Source organism: Alosa pseudoharengus, unplaced genomic scaffold, assembly GCF_046254945.1.
Source record: "Alosa pseudoharengus isolate Yale_2024_CS ecotype anadromous, Long Island Sound unplaced genomic scaffold, YU_APseudo_1.1 YU_APseudo_1.1_scf_8, whole genome shotgun sequence".
In the NCBI taxonomy this organism is placed as follows: Eukaryota; Metazoa; Chordata; class Actinopteri; order Clupeiformes; family Clupeidae; genus Alosa; species Alosa pseudoharengus.
Window position 1 is genome coordinate 9,298,817 of NW_027468870.1, and position 7,887 is coordinate 9,306,703.

Here is a 7,887-nt window from a genome sequence, read left to right on the forward strand (position 1 = left end):
ACAGTGTAGAGAGAGAGAGAGAGAGAGAGAGAGAGTGTGAGAGTGTGTGTGAGCGGGTGAATACTCTGTCACGGCAAAGTATGTGTTTGCTTCGGGGGCAGGCAGGCAGGCAGGCAGGCACTGACTCAGTCCTCCTCGGAGGCTGTGGGGAGATGGGGAGAGCGGGTGGAGAGGTAGGGGGAGGGGGAGGGGGAGGGGGAGGGGTGCTGGCTGGGCTGGGCTGGAGGGCTTCAGGCTCCGGCACATTTCCGCACTGTTCGCACTCCGCTGCCTCAGCCACCAGCCGTGCCTATTAAATCAAGGGCCCCTCTCTACAAAGACTGCCAATTATGCCCGACCAGAACGCCATTTCCCTCCCTCTCTCTCTCTGCCCCACTCCTTCTCCCTCTTCCTCCACACCCCCCCCCCCCAGCCCAAGTACCCCTCTACCCCTTTTCCCCACTACGCCATGACTTTTTCTCTTGCCCTCACTATTTCTTTCTTTACCTCCCTCTCCCCCCCTTTCTCTCTCTCTCTCTCTCTTTCTCTCTCTCTCTCTCTCTCTCTCTCTCTCTCTCTCTCTCTCCGGGGTGACTGTCCAACAGGGAAAACCTGATCTCATCTCCACCAGTCTCTTTGGGTTTCTTGGGAGGTCCCTCAGCAGTGGCTGAAAAACACCACTGGCAGGATTCAGACAGCCAGACAGCCACCGCTGCACTGCTCCATCTACTGGGCCTGTTCTGGAGCTTGGACTCAGAGCGGCACACACTTAGGGCACAGAGGAGAGCAGAGTGGGAGAAGAACATGCTCCATTTCACAGCCACACCACACACACACACACACACACACACACACACACACTCATGCCTTAGTTTACTGTAGCAGTAATAGTTCTGGCCTTTCTCTTTTCAAATTGGTTAAATGATGTTGTCCTCCTATTAAATAAAACTTTAAAAAATGTTATAAACAAAATGAATGTGTGTGTGTTTGTGTGTGTGTGTGTGTGTGTGTGTGTGTGTGTGTGTGTGTGTGTGATTAGTGCTGAGGCTCATTGCTGCTCACGACTAAGTCAACTTCTTGGATAACCTCAATATTACCTCACTGATGTCAACCTCAATCTTTCCTCACTGGTGACATATTAGGGAGCTTGCTTAACAGACAGATATTCAGAAGTACCTAGCACAGGATGTGGATATTGTTGACAGGTATGTGAAATGGCTGGACCGGTGACTGACGTGACTCGGAGCAGTGAGAAGCTTGGAACAGCAGTGATCAAAGAGGAAAACAGACTAGGAAGATGGATCAGGGAACAGGAAATAGAAATAGGAAACCAAGCTCACGGCAGGAAATACTCACCCTTAAGCAAGGGACGACGAGAGAGCTTAGAATGCGGACAGAGGACCTCCCACAGGAAGGCAGGAGACGTCGGGGATGAAGCGGCACTGGAGCATGGGAGAAAAACAAGTTAGTCATTTACACCCACTGCATTCTTACTGGGGAGACGCTGGGGGATAGGGGAGGTCCAGGAAAGTACCTTTAACCCTTTCAGTCCTGGGGCAAAGTAGCATTCTAGTTGAGTCACAGACAAATGCTCTCCGCCACTCTGCTGTGGAGCCTTGTGCAAGCTCCTTGAAATGGACCTTGGGAAATGAATGAACTTGGGCTGGTGTGCTGGTGCAGCTTTCTCGGCGTAGCGTCCAGCTCAGCACACCACGCAGGTGCTGCAGGGGGTTTGGTCTCTTTCACTGCACCTACAGTTATCTCTCTGTGTCCAATGTATGCCCCTTGTGTGTGTGTGTGTGTGTGTGTGTGTGTGTGTGTGTGTGTGTGTGTGTGTGCACGTGTGTGTCTGACTGTCTGTGTGTTGTCTGTGTATTGTGTGAGTGTGTTAGTGTGTGTGTGTGTGTGTGTATACAATGTACTGTGTGTGTAGGATGTGGTGGGCAGTTCACCTCTGACAGGGATAGGACACCATGAAGAGGTGACCTCCTGCAGGCCTCCGCTGTGTTCCGTCCACACATTCTCCTCGCTGCAGAAGAAGACACGAGTCCCCCAGAGACCTCTCCCAGCGTCTCCGCACGCTCCAACACTCATCTCTTCCTTTCTTCTTCCCCCTCTTTTCTCACTCCTTTCATCTTGCCTCTCCAACTCCCCTTCTACCCCTTTCCCCCAATAACTCTTGTTTCTCCATCTACTATAAACATAATTATTTGATTGGTCTGTTTATTTAATACAGTCACGGTTCAAAAGGCCCAGTTTGTTGAAACACCGAAGAGAAATATGCTCCCATACGTGATAGGGGTGCACACGGCCAAGGCGTAATTGTCTCGCTGAAGTGTCCAGCGAGGGCCAGTGTGGAGGAGTGATGGGGGCTGTGCAGCTGGACCAGTAATGGTGTGGCTAATGCGGTCCTCTCTGATGCTGTCCACCAACAACCACCGGCTCCAGCTCAACCAGAGAGACCAGCCCAGACAGTTACTGTTGATGCACGACACAGACACAGAGTGAGAGAGTGAGAGAGAGAGAGAGAGAGGAAAAAACTGAGAAAGAGTAAAAGAGAGACTGAGAAAGGGAGACTGAGATAGAGAAGAAGATAGAAAAAAATAGAGAGAGAGAGAGAGGGAGATAAAGGGAGAGAGAGAAAGGGAGAGAGAGAGAGAGCGTGTGAGGCTGGAGGTGAGTCTGGATGGTCAGGGTGACGGATGCTTGTTTACCGGCCTCATTATGTCAGACTGCTCCCTCCTCAGAGACTTTGGCAGGTCACGCCATCAGTGGCCTCTGTCCACCTACTCACACACCTCCCTGTGTCGTCCCAAAACAACGCTTCTACCACCGCCACCGCCACCTCCTCCGATCCGGACAACAAGCCCATTAATGGCCATTGAGAAATTATGCTACATATCCCACTGGTTCCACATAGCTGCCAAATTTACATTTGTTATAAAAAAAAAACCTCAACATTTTTAGTGTGGACTGTATGTAGTATTACTGTAGTACTACTGTATGTTGGGCACCTCAGGGGCAGCTCCACCGCTAGTTCTGATGGTCCGGTACTGTATGTGGGCAGACACCTGACCACGACTGTGAACACATCTCATTAAGCTTAAAATGGCCCTTTTTAGTTTTACACATTTTCCCAACACCTTCATAAGCTACAATTCCATGCGATAGCCAAATGCTATACCTCTATAAGTGAGTACATTAAAGATGGAGTCTAATTAGCCATGGGAATGAACACTGGAGCTGGTTACAAGCACTAGTGAGACAGTTTTCTTCCTTTTCTTTTCACAGTGTTCCTTAGGAGTGAGTAATATACTGGAATTTAGAAAGTCTTTGCACTGTATTTTTTAATGATATTAACAAATATGTATTAACATGGTAATTAAGCCTTTATAAGCATGTGAATATTGCTCAAGCAAAGACCACATTGTCCTTGTAGGAGGAATATTTTGCGGTATTTTGTTGTGATTTGAGATTTACAGGTGTGTAATATGTCTGGAAAATTATATTATTAAAAACATTTCACACTGAGGTACAACATAAAGTCTCATAAAGTCATTATATATTGTGAACTAAGTTGACAAGTATAGGTGATCTTTTTCCTATTGATATTACTATGGATCATGCAGAATCATGAGATTTCTTTTTCACAGAACACGCACAGTAATAACCAATAAAATACCAATACCATACTGTACCATACAATACCATAACATATTTTGTGTGTGTCTGCCTGTGACTGTGAATGCCTGTTCTCTTTGCCACATTTCCCACATCCATAATCCCTTTTATTGAAGTCAATGTCACCTGCTGCCTGCGTGGTCTAGCACCCTGAAGCATTCGCAGGCTGGCACACTGATGGGGATGCAGCGAAAGAGAGACGGAAAGAGAGAAAGCAAGGGAGAGAAACACAGGGAAATGTATGCACTAGTGAGAAATGTATGCACTAGTGACAAACATAGGGAAATGTATGCACTAGTGAGAAACACAGGGAAATGTATGCACTAGTGAGAAATGTATGCACTAGTGACAAACACAGGGAAATGTATGCACTAGTGACAAACACAGGGATATGTATGCACTAGTGAGAAACAGGGAAATGTATGCACTAGTGACAAACACAGGGAAATGTATGCACTAGTGACAAACACAGGGAAATGCATGCACTAGTGACAAACACAGGGAAATGTATGCACTAGTGAGAAACACAGGGAAATGTATGCACTAGTGAGAAATGTATGCACTAGTGACAAACACAGGGAAATGTATGCACTAGTGAAACACACAGGGAAATGTATGCACTAGTGAGAAATGTATGCACTAGTGACAAACACAGGAAAATGTATGCACTAGTGAGGAATGTATGCACTAGTGACAAACACAGGGAAATGTATGCACTAGTGACAAACACAGGGAAATGTATGCACTAGTGAGAAATGTATGCACTAGTGACAAACAGGGAAATGTATGCACTAGTGAGAAACAGGGAAATGTATGCACTAGTGAGAAATGTATGCACTAGTGAACAACACAGGGAAATGTATGCACTAGTGACAAACACAGGGATATGTATGCACTAGTAAGAAACAGGGAAATGTATGCACTAGTGACAAACACAGGGAAATGTATGCACTAGTGACAAACACAGGGAAATGTATGCACTAGTGACAAACACAGGGATATGTATGCACTAGTGAGAAACAGGGAAATGTATGCACTAGTGAGAAATGTATGCACTAGTGACAAACACAGGGAAATGTATGCACTAGTGACAAACACAGGGATATGTATACACTAGTAAGAAACAGGGAAATGTATGCACTAGTGACAAACACAGGGAAATGTATGCACTAGTGACAAACACAGGGAAATGTATGCTAGTGAGAAACACAGGGAAATGTATGCACTAGTGACAAACACAGGGAAATGTATGCACTTGTGAGAAATGTATGCACTAGTGACAAACACAGGGAAATGTATGCACTAGTGAGAAATGTATGCACTAGTGACAAACACAGGGAAATGTATGCACTAGTGACAAGCACTAGTGAGAAATGTATGCACTAGTGACAAACACAGGGAAATGTATGCACTAGTGACAAACACAGGGATATGTATGGACTAGTGAGAAACAGGGAAATGTATGCACTAGTGAGAAATGTATGCACTAGTGACAAACACAAGGAAAAGTATGCACTAGTGACAAACACAGGGATATGTATGCACTAGTGAGAAACAGGGAAATGTATGCACTAGTGACAAACACAGGGAAATGTATGCACTAGTGACAAACACAGGGAAATGCATGCACTAGTGACAAACACAGGGAAATGTATGCACTAGTGAGAAACACAGGGAAATGTATGCACTAGTGAGAAATGTATGCACTAGTGACAAACACAGGGAAATGTATGCACTAGTGAAACACACATGGAAACGTATGCACTAGTGAGAAATGTATGCACTAGTGACAAACACAGGAAACTGTATGCACTAGTGAGAAATGTATACACTAGTGACAAACACAGTGAAATGTATGCACTAGTGACAAACACAGGGAAATGTATGCACTAGTGACAAACACAGGGAAATGTATGCACTAGTGAGAAATGTATGCACTAGTGACAAACAGGGAAATGTATGCACTAGTGAGAAACAGGGAAATGTATGCACTAGTGAGAAATGTATGCACTAGTGACAAACACAGGGAAATGTATGCACTAGTGAGAAACACAGAGATATGTATGCACTAGTAAGAAACAGGGAAATGTATGCACTAGTGACAAACACAGGGAAATGTATGCACTAGTGACAAACACAGGGATATGTATGCACTAGTGAGAAACAGGGAAATGTATGCACTAGTGAGAAATGTATGCACTAGTGACAAACACAGGGAAATGTATGCACTAGTGACAAACACAGGGATATGTATGCACTAGTAAGAAACAGGGAAATGTATGCACTAGTGACAAACACAGGGAAATGTATGCACTAGTGACAAACACAGGGAAATGTATGCTAGTGAGAAACACAGGGAAATGTACGCACTAGTGACAAACACAGGGAAATGTATGCACTAGTGAGAAATGTATGCACTAGTGACAAACACAGGGAAATGTATGCACTAGTGACAAACACAGGGAAATGTATGCACTAGTGACAAACACAGGGAAATGTATGCGTATGCACTAGTGACAAACACAGGGAAATGTATGCACTAGTGACAAACACTGGGAAATGTATGCACTAGTGAGAAATGTATGCACTAGTGACAAACACAGGGAAATGTATGCACTAGTGTCAAGCACTAGTGAGAAATGTATGCACTAGTGACAAACACAGGGAAATGTATGCACTAGTGACAAACACAGGGAAATGTATGCTAGTGAGAAACACAGGGAAATGTACGCACTAGTGACAAACACAGGGAAATGTATGCACTAGTGAGAAATGTATGCACTAGTGACAAACACAGGGAAATGTATGCACTAGTGACAAACACAGGGAAATGTATGCACTAGTGACAAACACAGGGAAATGTATGCGTATGCACTAGTGACAAACACAGGGAAATGTATGCACTAGTGACAAACACTGGGAAATGTATGCACTAGTGAGAAATGTATGCACTAGTGACAAACACAGGGAAATGTATGCACTAGTGTCAAGCACTAGTGAGAAATGTATGCACTAGTGACAAACACAGGGACATGTATGCACTAGTGACAAACACAGGGATATGTATGGACTAGTGAGAAACAGGGAAATGTATGCACTAGTGAGAAATGTATGCACTAGTGACAAACACAAGGAAAAGTATGCACTAGTGACAAACACAGGGATATGTATGCACTAGTGAGAAACAGGGAAATGTATGCACTAGTGACAAACACAGGGAAATGTATGCACTAGTGAGAAACACAGGGAAATGTATGCACTAGTGAGAAATGTATGCACTAGTGAGAAACACAGGGAAATGTTTGCACTAGTGAGAAATGTATGCACTAGTGAGAAACACAGGGAAATGTATGCACTAGTGACAAACACAGGGAAATGTATGCACTAGTGAGAAATGTATGCACTAGTGACAAACACAGGGATATGTATGCACTAGTAAGAAACAGGGAAATGTATGCACTAGTGACAAACACAGGGAAATGTATGCACTAGTGACAAACACAGGAAATGTATGCACTAGTGACAAACACAGGGATATGTATGCACTAGTGAGAAACAGGGAAATGTATGCACTAGTGAGAAATGTATGCACTAGTGACAAACACAGGGAAATGTATGCACTAGTGAGAAACACAGGGATATGTATGCACTAGTAAGAAACAGGGAAATGTATGCACTAGTGACAAACACAGGAAAATGTATGCACTAGTGACAAACACAGGGAAATGTATGCTAGTGAGAAACACAGGGAAATGTACGCACTAGTAACAAACACAGGGAAATGTATGCACTAGTGAGAAATGTATGCACTAGTGACAAACACAGGGAAATGTATGCACTAGTGACAAACACAGGGAAATGTATGCACTAGTGAGAAATGTATGCACTAGTGACAAACACAGGGAAATGTATGCACTAGTGACAAGCACTAGTGAGAAATGTATGCACTAGTGACAAACACAGGGAAATGTATGCACTAGTGACAAACACAGGGATATGTATGGACTAGTGAGAAACAGGGAAATGTATGCACTAGTGAGAAATGTATGCACTAGTGACAAACACAAGGAAAAGTATGCACTAGTGACAAACACAGGGATATGTATGCACTAGTGAGAAACAGGGAAATGTATGCACTAGTGACAAACACAGGGAAATGTATGCACTAGTGAGAAACACAGGGAAATGTATGCACTAGTGAGAAACACAGGGAAATGTATGCACTAG